The sequence below is a fragment of the Erpetoichthys calabaricus genome, chromosome 18 (assembly GCF_900747795.2).
Source record: "Erpetoichthys calabaricus chromosome 18, fErpCal1.3, whole genome shotgun sequence".
Lineage (NCBI taxonomy): Eukaryota > Metazoa > Chordata > Cladistia > Polypteriformes > Polypteridae > Erpetoichthys > Erpetoichthys calabaricus.
In genome coordinates this window covers 63,041,786-63,063,475 of record NC_041411.2, presented here as the reverse complement: position 1 = coordinate 63,063,475, position 21,690 = coordinate 63,041,786, and the positions used below count along the sequence as shown (strand labels likewise).

The window sequence follows — 21,690 nt, the reverse complement described above, 5'->3', positions numbered from 1 at the left end:
CGTTCCGCCTTTGTGGGCGGTATTTTGACTTTCCCCGCCCATTTCCTGACGCATTTCTTTCTTCTGCTGAACGTCACTCTTGTCCCGCCTATCCCCTCCCGTTCCGCTCCATAAAAGGACATAATGCCCGCCCATATGGCGCCCTGTGGCTCCTTACAGCGTTGATGCCCGCCCACTTTATGCCCTTTTATAGTAAGTTAACCCTTGCCGCCTTTATTAACCATGCCCCGCCTCCCTTCTCTATCTGTAATTCTAAAGGAAACTCCTCTTGCTGTGTGGTGGCAGCCATTTTAATTTGGTTGCCTTCTCTCTCGACTGCTCGGAAATAGCAACCGCTAAAGACACTGACTTTGCGTTAACAAAAGACAGTCGAGGGGAAGACAGGAGGATCTGGAGTTTTTTGTTTCCCTTTCCTTCCATCACCAAATCCCGTGTCCGTTTTTTGTAATTGTTTTGAAAAGCCCATCCAACTTGACAGTACGTCTGTTTTGGTTTACTATACAGACTGTTGTGCATTTGGCTTACCCCCCTTTCCCTTACCCGGATTAAAGGTAATGTATCGATCCGTGCCAATCTGTATTTCATCTCTTTCTTAACGCTGTTATTTATTATTAATTGCATGCTAAGTTTTTGAAAGATGTGCACGGCGGGTCAAGAGAATCTGGGAGAGTAGAAGAGACTATTTAAAATGGGGAAGGGAAGGGTTTCTGCAGATTTTATTCTGATTAAATGCACTCAGTGAAAGAGTGTATGCATTATCTTGCATTGACTGTGTATACAGTTCCTCTCCACGAGAAGCTGTTTTAAAATAGTCCGGTGTCTGCGTATATTGAAAATTTTTGTTAACTCTTTAATGACAGTATTTCAGTTTTATAAGGTGCACGTGTTCTTGTGTGATTTAAATTTTTAAGACGCACGTGTTTGGGTGCGAAGTATTGTTTTGTTGTGTTTTGCAAAGTGGAACTTTCTGTGCGTTCTTTTTCAGTGACCTCAGATTGGTGTGTCGCGTGCATGTAAGAGTTACTGTACGGATGATAAACATATGCTTGACAGTCCGAACGTGTGGAGAATAACAAAGATTCGTCATTTTTTATTTTGACGACTTTAGGACTTTCTTGTTTATGGGAACATTTTTACGCATTGCGTGGCGCTATTAAGTGAAATGGAGCATATTGACAGGTAATCACGTCTGTTCCTTTGTTGCGTGCAGATTTAGCGATCGGGTTTAAGTGTGTGCTTTTGATTTTTATCTTTCAGTTGTGAGTGACCGTATGAAATCACACCCTGCCTTAGTCTCATCCCATTTTACTTATGACAGCTTGTATTTCGGGTTTTAATTGCGACTCGTTGCTAAAGCAGTGCATCTTCAGTTTGACGTGTTCGATGTCCCTTTAGTTTCTTTACTATTTGCTGTGCTTGATTTTAAAAAAAACTTTGTCGTAACAATTTAACGTTTTTTTTTTTATATTTAACTTTGTATTTGAGTATCCAGAATACGTCTGCGTTGAGTTTTGAGAACTTTTTAGATTGCTAGCCTTCCGTGTTACTGAAAGAATTCAAAAGGGATTGCTAATGGAACACTGATTCAGTTCAATTTGTGCTAAAGATCTTAATGATAATTACTTCATACAACACGTAGACAGGGGAACTCTTACTGACAAAGCGTGCAGTTTTGCCGGTTAGCGACAAGGTGGATTTTGCAACCGGTTTTTTCCCTCTTGCGATTAGAACTCCTAAGACTGCAGCAACTGTTGGGACTTCTTTTTTTCCAGCGGAAGGATCGTGTCAAGCGGCTTCCCTGTTGTGTAATAAGCGTAGAAATTAGATAAGTTGGGAGGGGTTAAGACAAGGAGTTCCAGCTGGTGCATCGTCACTTCGCAGGACTGTACGAAGTTGCTGCCCTTGTCTTGTTTAACGGTTTTAATGCCAGTGTTATCCATGAATTAACTGATTATAATCTTTGCTCTTCCTGTCTTATGATCTACATGATCATAATTTGCTTGGGTTTCAACAACATGTTGATAGTATTATTTCGTTTTAGTTGTTCCCCAAATTCTGTTCCTTAACTTTGTTGGTTCACTTTTATATGTTTTGGGGCAGAATTTTTTTAAGACAACATGCCCATCCAGAATTCGGCATCTTAACTTTTGCAACTTTAAGTAAAAACAAGAATCAAAAAACTGTAAAAACGGTCAACTGTCTCATAACTTTAACTTTTGTCAAAAAAGCATGGCATTTAATTGCATGCCCTGTCATCAATTGCTAATTGATGGTAGGCACTCGGTGTAAATTACTTATTGATTTATCAGTCAACATTTGTTATTGTCCTTGTCGATAGAGAAGAAAAAAAAGGTCAAATCCCAACTCTCAGCATGATCATGGCATACACGTTAGCATGTTATATGTGGGCTTGTCTTCATTTTATGGTGGATTTTTGTGAATGTTTTGGGCTTAATGTTTATGACCCACCTGGAAAAAAGAACGTATGCAAGGCTATTAGGATGGTAGATGCCATCTTCATTACTCATGAAACTGTATCAGGAAATATATTTAACTATAGGATGATTTTTATTGAATTTTTCAAATGTGATACTCAAAGGCAAAATTTATTTCTAAAGTGAAGTCAATAATATTTCAATTATATGACAATGAAGCTGTTATATCTTTAGGCATGTGAGTTGTTTGTGCATCAAGCAAGGATTCCCCCTTGGTGTGGAGCACTTGGAGAAAACCAGGGACAGCCTGGAGAGATTATATCGCTTGGCGGGCTGAAGCGTACTTAGATATTTCCCTAGATTGCATACAAACTGTTGCAGAGGCTTGACTGGCCTGGTGCATCCAATCCTCCATTTTGTCACCGTGGCCTTCATTAAGGCTAGACTTCTGTGCTACTTGAATGATCACTAAATATATCTCAGCAGACCCCTCATGTGTTGTGGATATTTCTTGTCATGAAGGAATTGGCATACACAGGTGAAGGGTACATGTGCATGCCACACTGTATAATTGGAGAGACTGCCTCTTGCTGAGTTAAATAAACTGCATATCTGTTTAACCGTAAGTATGTACATATCTTAAAGTGTGGTTAAGGGGGGCATAAGACCACTGTAGTTTTCTGAGCTAGTGTTCTATGTCACCCCATATTTTCCAGCAGTAAATAAATAAACCACTGTTGTCAGTAAAAGTTACGGTAGAGTTTGTCTTTACAAACCTTTCTTCATTTAATGGTGTTTGTTTGTTACACTATGTTGCTGTATCGAGCCTTTGATTTTGTCGATTCATTTGCCGGGCCTGGCGCAGGAGAATAGCAATAAATGCTTTTCATTGTACTGCAAAGTTTATTATTAATGAACTGAATTGTAGTATCTGTGGAACTTGGTAATTTTATGTAAACCATTATAAAGACAACAGCAGTAGACATTCTTCTTACAATAAGACATGTGATTTACATGCAGCTGTTTTGGACACTTAATCCAAAAATGTTGCCACACTGACTTTTTAAAAATTGCTCATTTTGAGACTGTGATGTGTTAGGATTGGTACTATATCACAATTTCATATTGTGATTATAGTGATCTGATGTTGTCCAAATTGATGATCATAGTAATCAAAATTATTAGTTTTTTTGGTATCACCACTGTATTGTGAAAAATGGGGTAATTTCAAAAAACATATACACATTTAGATAATTTCACCACATTTTATATTGAAACAGAACATAAATAATTGTCTTTTAAAAAAAACAAATGAACTGTTTCAAATATTTTAAACCATGAGACATGCATGAAACACAAGTAACTTGCATGAGCAGCATTTATGTCCAGTTTCCAGTACTCGCAAGTACACACACAAAATGCAGATTTAACAATATCAAAACACCTACATAAACCACTCAGATATGCAACAGCTAAAAATAAAAAAGATCACAAATGTAAACAAATTAAATAAAGCAATAATTTTAAATCTGCCTGTCTTGTCAGTCTGTCGCGTAAAAGCACGCAAACCACTGGACCTTGATCTTGGTCTTAATCAAGAGCTTATGACTTTATATGTGTAACATGACTCACAATTTGGTGGTACAAGCTTCCTTGACCACATAATTGGGTTTCAGAACCTTCTCAGGGCAAGCAGGGGTACGGGCACGCCACATTGTTGACGGGAATAGAATTATGGTGACATCTGTGGACAGTGTTTTCATTGCAAATGTGAGTGATACACTCCAAGCACAAAAGATAGTTATACACGACCAAAGAACTGGAATAGGGGGCTACCTACATCACATAATTGAGCTTCGGGTTCCTCTAACGTCAAGCAGAAGCATAGCCACATAACATGGCTGACAGGAAAAGAACCATACAGACATCTGCTAACAGGGAAGCACATTACACAGGCAGACCAATTGTTTTCATCACAAACACCAGTCATACACTCTGAGCACAAAAGATAGTTACATATGCAATTTGGGCATGAAAGAAGTGGCAACAGACTTTCCAGAGTGACCTGGGGTGCTGTGATTCATAAGAAGTGCATGATCCATCTTTCTTTGAGCACCCACAGTCTCAGCATTTCCTAATAAATAAATAAAGTGCTTCTGGCCAAATCTCATATTCACAGCGCATCACTTTTTCAACATTTTGTTATGTTACAGCCTTATTCCAAAATGGATTAAATTCATTTTTTTCCTCAGAATTCTACACACAACACCCCATAATGACAACACGAAAAAAGTTTACTTGAGGTTTTTGCAAATTTATTAAAAATAAAAAAACTGAGAAATCACATGTACTTAAGTATTCACAGCCTTTGCTCAATACTTTGTTAATGCACCTTTGGCAGCAATTACAGCCTCAAGTCTTGTTGAATATGATGCCACAAGCTTGGCATGCCTATCCTTGGCCAGTTTCGCCCCATTTCTCTTTGCAGCATCTCTCAAGCTCCATCAGGTTGGATGGGAAGCGTCGGTGCACAGCCATTTTAAGATCTCTCCAGAGATGTTCAATCGGATTGAAGTCTGGGCTCTGGCTGGGCCACTCAAGGACATTCACAGAGTTGTCCTGAAGCCACTCCTTTGATATCTTGGCTGTGTGCTTAGGGTCGTTGTCCTGCTGAAAGATGAACCGTCGCCCCAGTCTTAGGTCAAGAGCGCTCTGGAGCAGGTTTTCATCCAGGATGTCTCTGTACATTGCTGCAGTCATCTTTCCGTTTATCCTGACTAGTTTCCCAGTCCCTGCCGCTGAAAAACATCCCCACAGCATGATGCTGCCACCACCATGCTTCACTGTAGGCATGGTGCCTGTTTTTCCAAACATGACGCCTGGCATTCACACCAAAGAGTTCAATCTTTGTCTCATCAGACCAGAGAATTTTCTTTCTCATGGTCTGAGAGTCCTTCAGGTGCCTTTTGGCAAACTCCAGGTGGGCTGCCATGTGCCTTTTTACTAAGGAGTGGCTTCCGTCTGGCCACTCTACCATACTGGCCTGATTGGTGGATTGCTGCAGAGATGGTTGTCCTTCTGGAAGGTTCTCCTCTCTCCACAGAGGACCTCTGGAGCTCTGACAGAGTGACCATCGGGTTCTTGGTCACCTCCCTGACTAAGGCCCTTCTCCCCTGATCGCTCAGTTTAGATGGCCAGCCAGCTCTAGGAAGAGTCCTGGTGGTTTCAAATTTCTTCCACTTACGGATGATGGAGGCCACTGTGCTCATTGGGACCTTCAAAGCAGCAGATATTTTTCTGTAACCTTCCCCAGATTTGTGCCTCGAGACAATCCTGTCTCGGAGGTCTACAGACAATTCCTTTGACTTCATGCTTGGTTTGTGCTCTGACATGAACTGTCAACTGTAGGACCTTATATAGACAGGTGTGTGCCTTTCCAAATCATGTCCAATCAACTGAATTTGCCACAGGTGGACTCCAATTAAGCTGCAGAAACATCTCAAGGATGATCAGGGGAAACAGGATGCACCTGAGCTCAATTTTGAGCTTCATGGCAAAGGCTGTGAATACTTATGTACATGTGCTTTCTCAATTTTTTTTATTTTTAATAAATTTGCAAAAACCTCAAGTAAACTTTTTTCACATTGTCATTATGGGGTGTTGTGTGTTAGAATTCTGAGGAAAAAAATGAATTTAATCCATTTTGGAATAAGGCTGTAACATAACAAAATGTGGAAAAAGTGATGCGCTGTGAATACTTTCCGGATGCACTGTATATTTTGTAAATTGCCAACAATTAACAATTAAACGTTAAAAGAATCCCAATTGACTGCCCATTGTCTTTTGAGTGCCTGGCTCTTAAACTAACAACGGAATCAGGTCCTGTCTCACTCATTGTTCTTTATCGTCCCCCAAAATACAATGCATCCTTCTTATCCGATCTGATTGAACTTTTGACCCACCTAAGCTCTTACTCTCAGAGAATTATCCTTCTTGGTGATTTCAACATCCATATTGACACCCCCACATCTAAACTGAGAAATGAATTCCTGTCCTTACTGGACTGTTTTGACTTGACACAACATGTTGATTTTCCAATCCATTGTGGCGGTCATATATTGGACCTGATCTGCACTTCTGGACTATCTGTTGCCAACATTTACAGCACTGATTTGGGACTCTCTGACCATAAAGCAGTATTTTTCACTGTCTCATTACCTCTCCCACCTCTTACCTGTAAACGACAAATTTCTTACAGAAACCTTAAAAATATCTGTCCCTCTATCCTTTCTGGATCCATTTCTGATCTTTTACTCTCTGCACCTATTCCATCAACACTAGATAGTTTTGTTCACCACTATAACACAGCCCTTCACTCAGCATTAGATAAAACAGCTCCTTTAAAACATAAGGAGGTTTCCTTTAAACGTTCAGCTCCTTGGTATAACTCAGAATTGCGATCTATGAAAGCAGCTGGCCGACGCCTTGAGAGAATGTCACGTAAGACTGGCCTCACCGTGCACATCCAGGCTTTCTCTGACCACCAAGGAGCTTACAGAGAAGCACTAACTTCTGCCAAGAACACCCATTATGGCAGAATAATAGAAAGTAGCCATGATAACCCAAGGGTTTTGTTCTCTGTAGTTAATAAACTACTCGAACCCGCATCTGGTCCAACTACCTCTTCTACTGAAGTCTGTGAGGAATTCCTCCACTTTTTTCCGTAACAAAATTAAAGATCTAAATAATTCAACCAACATAAATACATCATCTGTTTATATCTCTCCCTGTTTTCCCACTCCATCCAGCTCCTTCTCTAAGTTCTCACCAGTCACATCTGCGTTTGTTAATGACCTGCTTTATAAGATGAGGCCGACTACTTTTGTCCCGGACCCCATCCCCACCACACTACTTAAATCCTGCCTTCATGCCATAATCCCGACTGTTACAACAATAATAAACTCTTCCCTTGACACTGGCTCTGTGCCGCTCACTTTTAAAATTGCTTCTGTAACCCCAACGTTAAAAAAGTCTGGCCTTGATGCTGACAATCTTAACAATTTCCGGCCTATTTCCCACTTACCTTTCCTGTCAAAAGTTCTTGAGCGTGTTGTAGCTTCCCAACTCACCAATTACCTAACCTCTAATAATTTTGATGGAACCCTTTCAGTCTGGTTTCAGGGTGCGGCACAGCTGTGAAACTGCTCTGCTACGGGTAACCAATGATTTGCTTATGGCAGCAGACTCTGGACAAACCAGCATATTAATTCTGTTAGACCTCAGTGCAGCATTTGACACTGTCAGACATGACATCCTACTGTTCAGAATGGAGAACATGCTGGGTATCTCTGGCACTGCCCTCCAGTGGTTCAAGTCCTATCTGACTGATAGGCAAGAGTTTGTTAGTCTTGGCAACAGTAGATCCAGCTCAGCGCCAGTCACACAAGGAGTCCCTCAGGGCTCTGTCCTCGGTCCTCTGCTTTTCTGTATTTATATGCTTCCCCTTGGCCATATTATCCGTAGTTATGGATTGGGTTATCATTTTTATGCAGATGATACTCAGCTCTACTTCAATGTTAAAAGTGGAACTTCATCAGAGCTTTCTCAGCTCACAACCTGCCTTAGTGAAATTAAAACCTGGATGGAGCAGAACTCTTTAAAATTAAATTGCAATAAAACTGAACTCCCGCAAATTGGGACTAAAATGCAACTTAATAAAATGAGCTCCTTCCCAGTCCATCTTGGCAGTGATCTCATCAGACCTGCTTCTACTGTAAAAAATCTTGGTGTCATTTTTGACTCCTCCCTCACTTATTCCGCCCACATAAATCACATTAAGAAACTTTCTTACTTTCACCTCCGTAACATATCCCGTGTTCGCTCCTTCCTCTCCTTCTCTAATGCTGAGAAACTTGTCCATGCTTTTATCACATCCCGCATCGATTATTGTAATTCCTTACTGGCAGGTGCCCCTTCTAATCTTATATCACAGCTCCAGCTTATTCAAAACTCAGCTGCAAGAGTCCTTACTCGAGCCAGCAGCAGCGAGCACATCACACCCATCCTACTCCGCCTTCACTGGCTCCCTGTGTCCTACAGAATCGAATATAAAATTCTACTAATAACCTACAAAGCTTTAAATAACCTCGCGCCAAACTACATCAGTGACCTTCTCCATCACTATGTGCCTGCCCGCCCACTAAGGTCCTCTGATTCTGGTAATCTTGTTGTGCCCGTCACTAATCTACACTCTATGGGTGACAGGGCCTTCAGCTGTATAGCGCCCAGACTCTGGAATGACCTACCAAAATTAATCAGGTCAGCTGACTCCATGAATTCTTTTAAAAAACAACTCAAAACTCATCTGTTCAGGAAGGCTTTTAGCTCTACTTGACTTTATTACCTTTCTCTCAGTTTACTTCTCTGTCAAGATGCTCGTGTAACCTGTATGTGTGTGCGAGACCATTAATTATGTTGTCTGTTTTTTTTTTTTTTGTTTTTTTTTTTCAGAATTTACTGTCTTAATCTTCTTTGTTTATTTATCTGGTTTGTACAATGCTATATACTGTATATTCTGCCGTTCTTTATTTATTCTGTAAGTGCCTTGAGCATGGGAAAGGCGCTATATAAATAAAATGTATTATTATTATTATTAACATATTTAATTTTTTCAGTTGTGCCCACTGCCACTGAACAGTCTCTTTGATGGTACAATGGTTGCAGGAATACATATATCTTGCTAGAAACCTTGGCAAGGTGACATAACTCTGATGCATGGCCCTTCTGCCTCCTTACTTGATCCTCTTCTGGTTGAATGGATGGCAGTGAACGATAACTTAAATGTATGAGACTTGCAAAACTTCTGCTCAGTTCTGTCAGCGCAGCTATTAATTACACTTACATAATTACATTTAGCACAATGTTTAATTTCAGTGACGTTTTTTTCAGATGGTTCTTTCAACACTATTGTTTATCCATGCTCCTCTGAAATGGAGTGTGTTTAAGAATGATTAGGACTTGACTAGCTTGCCAATGAACGTATTTGCTTTGAAATTAGCATGAACATTTGCCAAAACTAAAGGGCATTTCTAAAAGACCGATGAAAGGCATTCTTCAAAGTCCTCATTTCTCTTCCTTTAAAGTTGGTGAGATGGCAGCCCTAACCATGCTATAGCCTATTTTCTTGAAGTTATTTTTGAGCATTGTTCATATAATTCTGTATCACCGATTTCACCTTTCAGTTTCAGTTTTAAAGGCTGTTGGTTTGCCACAGACATTAATAATTTTATTTTCTTACAACAATCAGTTCGTCAAATAAAAAGGAACAAAACTGAATGCAAATTTATTAAACAATGCAATTCAGTTTCCTCAATATTTGTATTAGTTTTAGCACAAGAACATACCTAAGCCTAATTTTATCCTTCTCATTAAGAACCTTTTAGTCAAATTTTTACTAAAGACCATTTTCATCAAAGGGCACCACACGCCTCACATCTTTAATTTCTACTGCACACTTGCACAGCTCCACTGAAAAATCAATTGCCATGGCTGTAGCTGCATGCTCTGACTGAACGTAGCTACAACACATAGTGATACCCTATGCATTTAGGCTTAACAAAACATAATGTGTGTGTAATTGTGCCTTGTTACTTAAGTACTACTTTAAAGTAGCAATTTAAAAAAAAAAAAAAAAAAAGGAATTAACTGTTTAAATAATATGTCCTTGAAATTCACGCGTTAAAAATCCAAATTTGCGGGATTTGCTACATCTGAATGAAATATCCACAATACCACATTAAATTTCAAGCACTGGGTAATACTTAAAATGTTCACCACTTTGTCCAGTCAAATCAATGTATTTAAATCTCTGTGATTATTTGAATGGTTTTAATTGACAAATAACTTTTGGTGGTTTCATAAGGCTGGACGTAAATGTAGCCTGTTTTAAGACTTGTAGTAGTTTGAATGAACAGTATATACTGGATGGATCAACCTGTTCAATAAACAGTGCAGAGACATGGGTAACATAAACATCAGAACAATGTATGCAAAGTCCAATACTTTCTGCAAAATATAACATTAAGGCATTGTACTGATGATTGATTAGCAAGTTAAACAGCATTGATTTAAAGATTGCCTTGCTTTTAATGGCTGTATAGCAGTTTACGATAATGTAGGACATGAATCAGTAAATTTGGTGCATTTCCCCCTTTTGGTGCAAATTTCTTTCTGAATGTTCTGTAGATTTGAGAGGCTTCTACAATTAATTTTCTTCTCAGAACTTTTCAAAAAACCAAAATAGGACCATACTTCAAACCTAATCCTCTTTGATGGGAGAAAGAGCTCTGGAATCACTGTCACTGTCTTTGGTCAAAGAACGCTAGATGCCTATTTTGCATGCATAATTACATGCTTTATAGTGAATGCCTGGTAGTGATTTTACGCATAACGTGTTATATAAAAATACAGTAGTCGACAACAGTTACATTGATTAAAATATGAAGCAGTGTAATAACACTCGAATTTCCTGGCGGTTAATTATACTGGTATCTGCCCCCATCATACTTACTTTACTGCCAATATTTATAAAATACAAGCACACATAGAGACTGTTGCAGACAAGAAAAAGCAGATGATATACATATACATAATTTGGAACCATTTCTAATGATGTTAATCATAAAATGATATATATTTAACATACGTTCGTACATGTATTATCTTTAGCAAGATAACATATCAATAGCTATGTCTTTTCTTATATTAACCAGTCAGAGAGAGAGCATGAGCAGTGTTTACTGGCTGATAGACACAGATGCAGTATATACAATAGAAACTCAAATATTAGTAAAGGATATACTTGTATAAACAAAAATATCTGGGGAGACTGTTATTTGAATTATTTCTTTGAGGCACAGCTATTCATGAAACTTACATTTTGAAAGTTGGAAAAAAAAAAATTCTCTTTGCTGTTACAGGTTAAATGATTAGAACAAAGTGTTTTAACACAACTTATTTTAACACTTTTTTTTTTTTTTTGGTCCTGGCCAATTTCCTATATAACTAATCTATGCATTATATTAAAAAAAGTTTTTTGCCGTGTCTGCATTATTCAGACTTGACCACTCCCCTCCACACCGCTTGACCAGTCATTACTCCTACTGCGCACATCCTCTCTCCGTCACCACCCAGTGACACTCTCAGTGCTGCCCCTTCAATGCAGTCAGTTGTAATGGCAAGGCAGAAAAGCAAATGTTCTATTCAAGAACGTCGAATTGTAGATTGCGATAGAAAAAGATACAAGAGCTGATAATGGACATCGAAAAAAAGAAAATGAACATAAAAGAGCTGCATTTAATGAAACTGAAGAACAAAGAGAATCGTCTAATAAACATAAGAGAAAAATATCACAATGTAAAAACAAATACAAAACAGCATTGTTTATAGAATGTAAGTTAGAGGATAAAGTAATTCATAATAGTGTAACAATCTGAAAAAGAAATTACCACCAAGGCAGTGTGTTGTAAAAAGCCATGCAACTGTGGTTCCTCAGAGTGCCGTGGAAACAGACAGGCAGAGGAGCCACTAAATAAAGCAGCCACTGGGATGTGGAAATTGTTAAGGAAGTTCCATTTGGTGTTATTTTTCCCCTTAGTGTAAAAAAAAAAAAAAAAAACAAAACAAACGCTTTTGAGGGTTTGTTGTTCTTCATCCATTTTTTTTTCTTCTATTAGTTTGCATTGTCCAAGACAAAAGAAAGAAAAGCAATAAACCCTTTGTTTTGGACTGCTACAACCACTTGCCTCTGTGATTTATTTCACCCGCCTGGAAAGGGACATTACAATATTGTTTTTGAAGAGGTGTTGATGTAATTTAATTTTTTATTTACTTTTTATTACGTTTTACTTCTTTCACTTTTTACTACATTTTATTATTCGTTGGTATTTAAAAGAGACAGTTGTAGTAAATACTCGAAGTAACTGATTTTCTCTCTATAATACTATCTTCGTCCTACGCCATGCATACTCTTCTATATATCATCTCTTTAAATACAATCGTTTTCTCTAATGGAGGAGTGCTCTGATGCCCTTCGAGTGACTCAGCTATGAGATAGCAGGTGCCTGCATGCCTAAACCCAGGAGTGGGCGATCGGGGTGGAGCCCCTTAATGTTTAAAAAAACAAATAAAATTTAAAAAAAACTCAATACAGTAAAGTCCATTTTATCTGCAAAATTCATTACAGTGAAGTCATGTTTGATTTAATAATAAAAAAGCAGCAAAACGTACATTTCTTCTGTACTTGGCCCAAAAATCATAATTCAGGAGCTCTGTTAAACAGCCATTTAGATTGCACATTTATGTCACATGGTTTACTTATAGTTGTCATACTCTTGCAGCAGAGCGGAGCTTGAGAAGGGTTTCTGCAGTCCGGAGGCATTGTGGGCATATCTAGTAGTGGGGTAAATGTCAGTCAAATTTTATTTATGCTGTGCATGCGAAACTACGAGGTTTACCGCAGCTAGACTCTTCTCATTTATTTCTTGGGTTTTTTCGAGGTATGATTTGACTTCGCTGAGCGCATTAATGAGGTTGAGGGTTCATTTTTGACTTGCCCTTCAGCAAAAGCACTGACTGCTGAGCTTCCCTCATATTAATGCTTCTGAACCCGTATTCAATATATTTAATAAATTTGCCGATATTTTACCCTATGAACACCTACATGCTAGGTTTTTTTTTTGTTTTTTTTTTATTTGAATGTGTCATTTAAATTTGTGCTTACAAATTTATACATTAAACGATTCTTACTTACGGATGTGACCTTCATTTCCTCGATCTTTTTATCATGATCTTTTTAAGTAAAACTTTTCCAGGTATTAAAAAAAAAAACACACACAAAATAATAGATGGCAGCCAATCCATTAGTCAATTTCACCTAAGGGGCATTTATAAAAGTTAAGGACACGCGTTACGGACGCCGACTGATGGCATTTACATAGCTCAGTTAGCGTGTGCTCTGGATACCAAGGGGAACTCCCAACCCACCTAGGGGTGCCCTCTTTTTTGAGCAAGAAGAAAATAGACGTCGGCATTCTGAAGTCCGCGTTGTCAACTAATTTTACTGAAAGACCTTGTTATGTTCTGATTCCATTAAGAATTTTAAAATCGATATCGCCCAGCCTCAAGTGAGACGTGCTCTCCAAGTTGAAGTCATGTAATTTTGAGTGCATAATACACATTGTTACTACAGTATTGTTGGAAGTCTGAATTCATATGTTTGCGGAATTGGGTATGAAAATATTTTTGAAAATGCTTGCCATATAAAACAAATCAAAACAGTGTTTTTGAAAGTTTTTTAACAGCTGGACAATTTTTACTTTTTTTGTGGCTTTAATTTTGCTAGAATGCATTTTTTCTTCAGAATAGTCCAAGATTATGGAAATTGACAGAGTAGATTCTATGTTTCCGGTTAGTCCTGATTCAAGATGTGCTTTGTTTTTTATTGACCCATTTATTTGAAAGTTCAAAATCACTCAGTCATAGGTTGAGTGTATTATCACCAGTAAACAGTTAAATAACAGTAACAATGAAAGTTAAATCTGTTTCTCTCTCTCTCTCTCTTTGTCTCTATGTATATAATATAACACTAAGGTCTTTAAGTGTGTCCGCAAGTGTGAGACACACAAGGAAGAGCAAAGGCTTAAGAAGGCACACTGAGTGTCGCCATCAAAGACGGGGGAAGTATAAAAGCAGACAGGAAATGAACATGGCACCTCGAAATGACAGAATCTGAGAAGCAGCCTTTACGAGAACAAGCTCGACAGAGGGAGCACCTGTCAAGAGAGGTTCAGACACACGAGAGTACCAAGGAAAGGCATTGAAGGTACAGTTAGGGAAACAGAGAATAAATTAAATAAATATTACATTATTTGATATATCATTGACAGGTAATGTGGCTAGCAATATAATAATATGGTGCAGAATTTAGTTTTATACGATTAAAGGGCACACATTTTTAATTTGATCATGTTGTGGCATTCCAGCACATTCTACTGAAAATTAAACTACTTACTCTCACTGTTTACTGAGAGATATTTATTTAAATTGGTCAGAATTCGTAGCTGATGTTTTGAGTATTCAGTGACATTTCAGGAAAATGCAATAGTCCAGTCTCGTTCCGTCCTTTTGCATGGAGCCTTAAAAACTTTGTCTTTTCAGTGTGTCATGCAATCTCATTCCATTCACCTACATTGAATCTTGGAAAACATTACTCATGTAGGAGTGTTTGATATGTATCATCTATAATAATATCTTAATTGATTTAGCCATGTGCAAGTTGAAATTATCGAGTATGTCACTCACTTTGCAATAAACAATCAAAAACCCATCTTGAGAGTCCACACATCCACAGTCTTATGTAACCTAACAGGATAGACTACTGTATATGCACAAAGCTAGCACATAGCCATGGACGGTCAGCGCATAAGAAGTATGGAGCCTCGTAGGTGTAGACAAACAAAAAAAAAAAAAAAATCAGTTCAGATGAATTATGTAATTTGTTCAAACTGACCGACTGGTGTTTCTGTCACTCCGCTTGATATTTCCTCAGTAGAATTTTACAGTTTTTATTTTTTTATCTGATATCTTTATCTTTGTGCAGTATTGGACAGAACTTGAAGTTAGTAATTTTGTTTAAAATGTTATAGGTTTGAATTTTTTTGTATGTTCATGCAATATATGACAGAACTTGTTTACAAATGCTAGTTTTTTTCCCTTTGTAGTTCTTGACAGAACTTTGGATTTTTGCACAGCAATACTGTATGCTAGATTTTTATTCTTGCTTGTGTTCTTTACAATTCACATTACAACAGAGCAGTTTGTTTATTCAGACTCTAATGCTCATGCCCTGTAGTTCAATTATAATTATTATTTTATTCCCTTTAGATTTATATCTTGTTTACTTTAAGGGTAGGTGTCTGTTTAAAATGCTGTCCTTAAAATAGTTTTGCTGGTCTTTTGTGTAAATCCTGTAGGCCACTTTGAAATGGTTTACTCATACTTGCACTGTTTGATCTCAGTAATACTTAGGTTATTTTAATGTTTTTGTGTTATTTTACTTCAGTTTTAAGTAAATAAATAAGACTGTTTCCATTAATCTCATTAGTAAGCTACAAGTAATATCCTTGTAACAAGACCAAGGTACATCATTAAGACTTTTACAAACACATTTTTAAAGGGTGAAAAAAGTCTAATCATCATTATTGTCAAAGTCCCAGAAAATATAGAGAGATACTTTTTTTTTGCCAATATTGCACACCCCTATGCTCGCGAGTTTAATTTTTTTATGGGACTTATTTATTAATTAGACAATGTTGTGAAATTTTGCATTCAAGTTGATAAATAATTTGTATGTCTTTATTTGTAACTTGGGCAAAGCAATGTAATATTAGTGTTTCATTAGTGAGAAGCATTCATGCTTACCCTCCTTAGGACTAAGTCAGGAAAGTGAATTTTACGACGGGGTTGGGGGAAGTGCCTCAGACAAGTTTGGCTAATATTTCTATGCTGGAGTCTCTAAGTCAGGCTTCCTAACTGCCAAGCTTTACCTTAACACATGGTTTGGTGGCAGGTGTGAAGGTATTCTGTAACCCCCCCCCTATTGGTCTGAAGTATGGCTACTTGGAACTGGCTTATATCAGAAGCCTTTAAGTACCATGAACCCCTATTGGCTGTAGGGGTTGGGCAGAAAATCTATAAATTTGCTTGCTTTACCCAGCTCTCTCTCTTACCAAATTGATGAAAAACCATCTCACACCGTGAACTGAAAAGGACAACATAATGAAGAGCACAGCTCGGCAGCCATATTGAGACAGGCATGTGGCCTGTTCTGAAGAAAGCTGTCCACAAATGATGCCTTAACTAGAGACATTTTAAGTAACTAACAAGTCTGTGTGCTGCCTGAAAATGGATTAAATTCATTTTTTTCCTCAGAATTCTACACACAACACCCCATAATGACAACGTGAAAAAAGTTTACTTGAGGTTTTTGCAAATTTATTAAAAATAAAGGTGCCAAGTCCTGTTGGAAAATGAAATCTGCATCTCCATAAAGTTTGTCAGCAGCAGGAAGCATGAAGTGCTCTAAAACTTCCTGGTAGATGGCTGCATTGACCTTGGACCTCAGAAAACACAATGGACCAACACCAGCAGATGACATGGCACCCCAAACCATCACTGACTGTGGAAACTTTACACTGGACCTCGCACAACGTGGATTCTGTGCCTCTCCTCTCTTCCTCCAGACTCTGGGACCTTGATTTCCAAAGGAAATGCAAAATTTACTTTCATCAGAGAACATAACTTTGGGCCACTCAGCAGCAGTCCAAAGGCGAGACGCTTCTGACGCTGTCTCTTGTTCAAGAGTGGCTTGACACAAGGAATGCGACAGCTGAAACCCATGTCTTGCATACGTCTGTGCGTGGTGGTTCTTGAAGCACTGACTCCAGCTGCAGTCCACTCTTTGTGAATCTCCCCCCCATTTTTGAAAGGGTTTTGTTTCACAATCTTCTCAAGGTTGCAGTTTTCCCTATTGCTTGTACACTTTTTTCTACCACATCTTGTCCTTCCCTTCGCCTCTCTATTAATGTGCTTGGACACCGAGCTCTGTGAACAGCCAGCGTCTTTAGCAATGACCTTTTGTGTCTTGCCCTCCTTGTGCAAGGTGTCAATGGTCGTCTTTTAGACAACTGTCAAGTCAGCAGTCTTCCCCATGATTGTGTAGCCTACAGAACTAGACTGAGAGACCATTTAAAGGCTTTTGCAGGTGTTTTGAGTTAATTAGCTGATTAGAGTGTGGCACCAGGTGTCTTCAATATTGAACCTTTTCACAATATTCTAATTTTCCGAGATACTGAATTTGGGACTTTCATTAGTTGTGAGTTATAATCATCAACATTAAAAGAAATAAACATTTGAAATACATAAGTCTGTGTGTAATGAATGAATCTAATATACAAGTTTCACTTTTTGAACGGAATTACTGAAATAAATCAACTTTGTCATGATATTCTAATTTTATGACCAGCACCTGTACTTATACAAAGTATAGGGAAAGTATTGGAATCATTCAAAAATTTGATTTCGAGATTTTGATGAATCTCGACATTTTAGACCTCCCTGTGTCCTAAAATACAATGTTTGGAATTATGTCTGTTTGTGTGTGTGTGTGTGTGTGTGTGTGTGTGTGTTTGTAAACACAATAACTTCAATATGCTTTCACTCAGGTCGGCCAAATTTTGCATGCAGGTTTATGGTACAAAACGTAGATTTCTATCAACTTTTGAGGTATTTCTGCCAGCTGGAAGTTGTACTTTACTTGAAATGTTTCCCGAAATATATTAAAAATTTGATAATTTCACATCGTATTATGGTAAAACACCACATTCTAAGCAATTTTTGTCTTTGCATTTTTTTATTTTTTTTTAAATGACCGGTTTTTGAGAATCACAATTTTCTGATTGACATTCAAATGGTAATACATACATATTTGAGAATGTTTGTTTTTGCTTTACGTAAATGAAATTTTTATGTACAAGTATTACATTACACACATTACTAAAGTCTCTTGCAACTGTTGACCAACTTCTGCTTACTGAACGTGGTAATTTACCAAATTTGCCAAAAATACAATTATCATAGCAAATTGTTTATTCAGCAGAGTCCGATTTATTCAACTTTACTTTTACAATAATTGTTCGGTATATTATTAATTTGATTTATTGTTAATGGTTCTTTAATGTACATAATATAAAAATATAATCGTTGTCTTACGGTTTACTCCTCAAATATCCATCCCCATATCTGAGTATATGAGAAAATCTAGGGGAGATTTTTTTGCTTCAGCCTTTGACTTTTCATTTTATCTCATTTAGCTGTCTGTCGAGCTTTGCAAGAAATACATACTGTAAGCAGGGACAGAGGAAATCACATTTTCTAACTTGTTATAATAAGTAGCAGGTCGGAATACAGTTTGCTTGGTATTTTGAGTTAAATTATTGAAAGGACAGAACCTGGAGAAAGTTCTAGCCAGATATACAGCTAACAACGTTCCTGAGAAGCTAGCTAGAGATAGGTATTCACAAAGTGGTATTGTGTTTTCATGAAAATAAAAACAGCATTGAGGTTTCCTAATTCACTCCTATGGATCAGGCCTTGGCTGCATACTTTATTGATACACTGCAAGTAATTGTCAGTAATGTACAGGCAAGTCTTGATTTGGTGGTTCTGCAGATATGAATGAGAAAAAAGATGTTTTTTTTAAACTAACTTTCAGTTAATATTGATGTAATAATTTCCTTTTTTTAACTTGCTAAAGAACTTGCAAACGAACGTAACATTCAAAGTTATTTTTTTTGGTAAAAATGTAAGTTTGCAAATTTATTGTGCTGTAATGTTTTCACATAGGTATTTCACCAGATGTATAAATTTTAAAATGGCAATGCATGGCCTTCATTTGGACATGTAGTACTTGTCCTTTTATGTAAAGGAAGCTCAAAATACAGGCATTGATTTGAATACCGTGAAAGATGAAATATGAACCCTGGGTGTGGTGTGGTTTTTTTTTTTTTTTACTTGAGAGAGGGGTTAGGTCTGTACGAATCTCGAATTAGGACCAGAGTACAGCCTTACAACTTGAAAACGATAGAAATGGACATGTTCACTGTGGATATTTCATAACCTTTTTTTGGCTATTGCTGATAGATTGTGCATCACTTTTATGGTGTTTGGAAGCATAGTCCAACATTTATGCTAATATTTAAAATGTATGTATTGGTAAAAAGTGAGTTTTGCAACTTTCTGTACTGTCATTTGTATACAAAACATACTTTCTTACCCAGATGTAAATATTCTGAAAGATTAACGTCTACCCTTCATTTTGATGTGTAGAACATGTGTATTGAATTAAGTGTGAAGAATTTGTGGCCAGTTAATTCAAAGTGACAGAAAACAGACAAAATTGAGGCTGGGTTTAAAGGATTAATAATGACAAGAAGTGAGCTGAGAAAATCCTCCTCGTGTCTGCGTGGATTTCCTCCGGGTACTCCAGTTTCCTCCCACAGTCCAAAGACATGCAGATTAGGTGCATTGGCGATCCTAAATTGTCCCTGGTGTGTGTGTTTGGATAATGGATGGATGGATATTCAGCTATTGTTAATGTAATTTGACCACAATATTTTTCCCTGGCAAGAATCATTACTTCTTTAGCACTAGATCAAACGTAGTACTAGGTAAAAATATAGTTATGAGCGCTTGTTGCATAACTGGCTTCCTAGAAGCCCATAAGTGGATGAAGAATGTTTTGAAAATGTTTACAAAATAATGTTGTGTCTCAGGCGCTTTTTTTTTTTTTTTTTTTCTATTTTATAGCAGTACCACTGTCTTGCTGTAACACTCCTTGAAAAGTTTTCCAAAAACTCTTTCATCAGATTCCCAGTATTTTTTGGAAATAGCATAGGGATAAGGTTCTCTGTACAGTAATCCCTCGCTATATCGCGCTTCGCCTTTCGCGGCTTCACTCCATCGTGGATTTTATATGTAAGCATATTTAAATATATATCGCGGATTTTTTGCTGGTTCGCGGATTTCTGCGGACAATGGGTCTTTTAATTTCTGGTACATGCTTCCTGTTTTAGTTTGGGAAAATGGTTCAAAGGTTTTAATAGAAAATAAGCAGGCAAGAATCAGAGAGGAAAGGTCCAATACTTCAATTGTTTACTTGTTCAAATATAGTATCTGTTACATACAATATAATAGCAATATACATGCAGATATAGGAATTGTACTATTGACTCACAGTAAAATATATATATATATATATATATATATATATATATATATGAATTATACTATTGACTTACAGTAATACAGATATATGAATTATACTATTGACTTACAGTAATATCAAAAGACCCAGAGCCATCATCCTAGACCAGTAGACTGAGGGAGCCCGCGTGTCAGTCTCGTCAGAGGATCAACTCGTGAGCCTGGTCCAATACCGGGTGGTGTGCACGTTCCCCACGGTTGAGCTTCCGAAGAAACTGAGGGCGGAACCTTCCCTTATATACTAATTGAGTGTCCTTACCCAAAATGGCTTACGTGTAAGCAGTGTATACAGAAGTGATCAGTTTCAGCACACACCCTTCCACGGGACGCAGTATTGTTTTTCTTCTACTTGGCCCTCACTGAGATGGTGCCTAGTATCAGAAGACACACAATAACAAGCGTTGCTTGCAATGAAGCCCCTCGAAGTGAAAAACAAGTACATGGCCTTGACTGTATTCCCATAACATTCTGAAACTCTTTATGAGAAGCAAGTTTTTGCACATTCTTTCGCTATAATCCCAAACATTCCAATCTTTGTAGCTGGTTTTGCACTGAAGCGACCAACCCCCCCCCCCCCCCCCCCCCCCCCTTACTCCTTTATTTCATCCCTTCTCCTGTTACAGAGAAAACCTTTTTTATTACACTTCCTCGGTTGGTTTGCCCAGTTGATTTCATACAAGGGACGCTATTGGCAGATGGCTGAGAAGCTACCCATCTTACTTTTCTCTCTCTCTCTTGCGCTGACTTTCTCTGATCCTGACGTAGGGGGATTGAGCAGGGGGGCTGTTCGCACACCTAGACGATACGGACGCTCGTCTAAAAATGCTGAAAGATTATCTTCATGTTGCTATCTTTTGTGCAGCTGCTTCCTGAAACGACATGCTGCACGATGCTTCGCATACTTAAAAGCTCGAAGAGCACGTATTGATTTTTGATTGAAAAACAAACTCTCTCTCTTTCTCTCTGCTCCTGACGGAGGGGGTGTAAGCTGCCACCTTCAACAGCTTTGTGCCAAACAGCCCAATTGATTTGTTTGGTTTTCTCTCTCTGTGACATGATCTGCTCCTGACGCGCACTCCTTTGAAGAGGAAAATATGTTTGCATTCTTTTAATTGTGAGACGGAACTGTCATCTCTGTCTTATCATGGAGCACAGTTTAAACTTTTGAAAAAGAGACAAATGTTTGTTTGCAGTGTTTGAATAACGTTCCTGTCTCTCTACAACCTCCTGTGTAATGGTTATGTTAATAAAATGAAGAAAGTGGGGAGGCAGCAAAATGATATTATTGTCTAAGATAAAACACCTAAGATTTGGCATCAATTTACATAGTTTGCCAAGGATAAAAAAAAAAATAGTTTTTGGATTGTATCCACCG

The 21,690-nt window shown here is 37.9% G+C and overlaps 1 protein-coding gene across 2 annotated transcripts in view; it reads left to right on the top strand.

The window, feature by feature from the left end:
* The first annotated feature begins 258 nt into the window (after positions 1-258).
* The window catches only part of ccdc71 (coiled-coil domain containing 71), a 42,559-nt gene continuing 21,127 nt past the window's right edge, over positions 259-21,690 (top strand). Inside the window, exon 1 of one of the 2 annotated variants that reach the window (XM_051921510.1) lies at positions 259-551. The gene's annotated coding sequence lies outside the window, so the exon portion shown is untranslated. Of the gene's footprint in view, positions 552-14,043; positions 14,317-21,690 lie in introns of those variants that run through there. The other variant, XM_051921509.1, reaches the window with a different exon arrangement.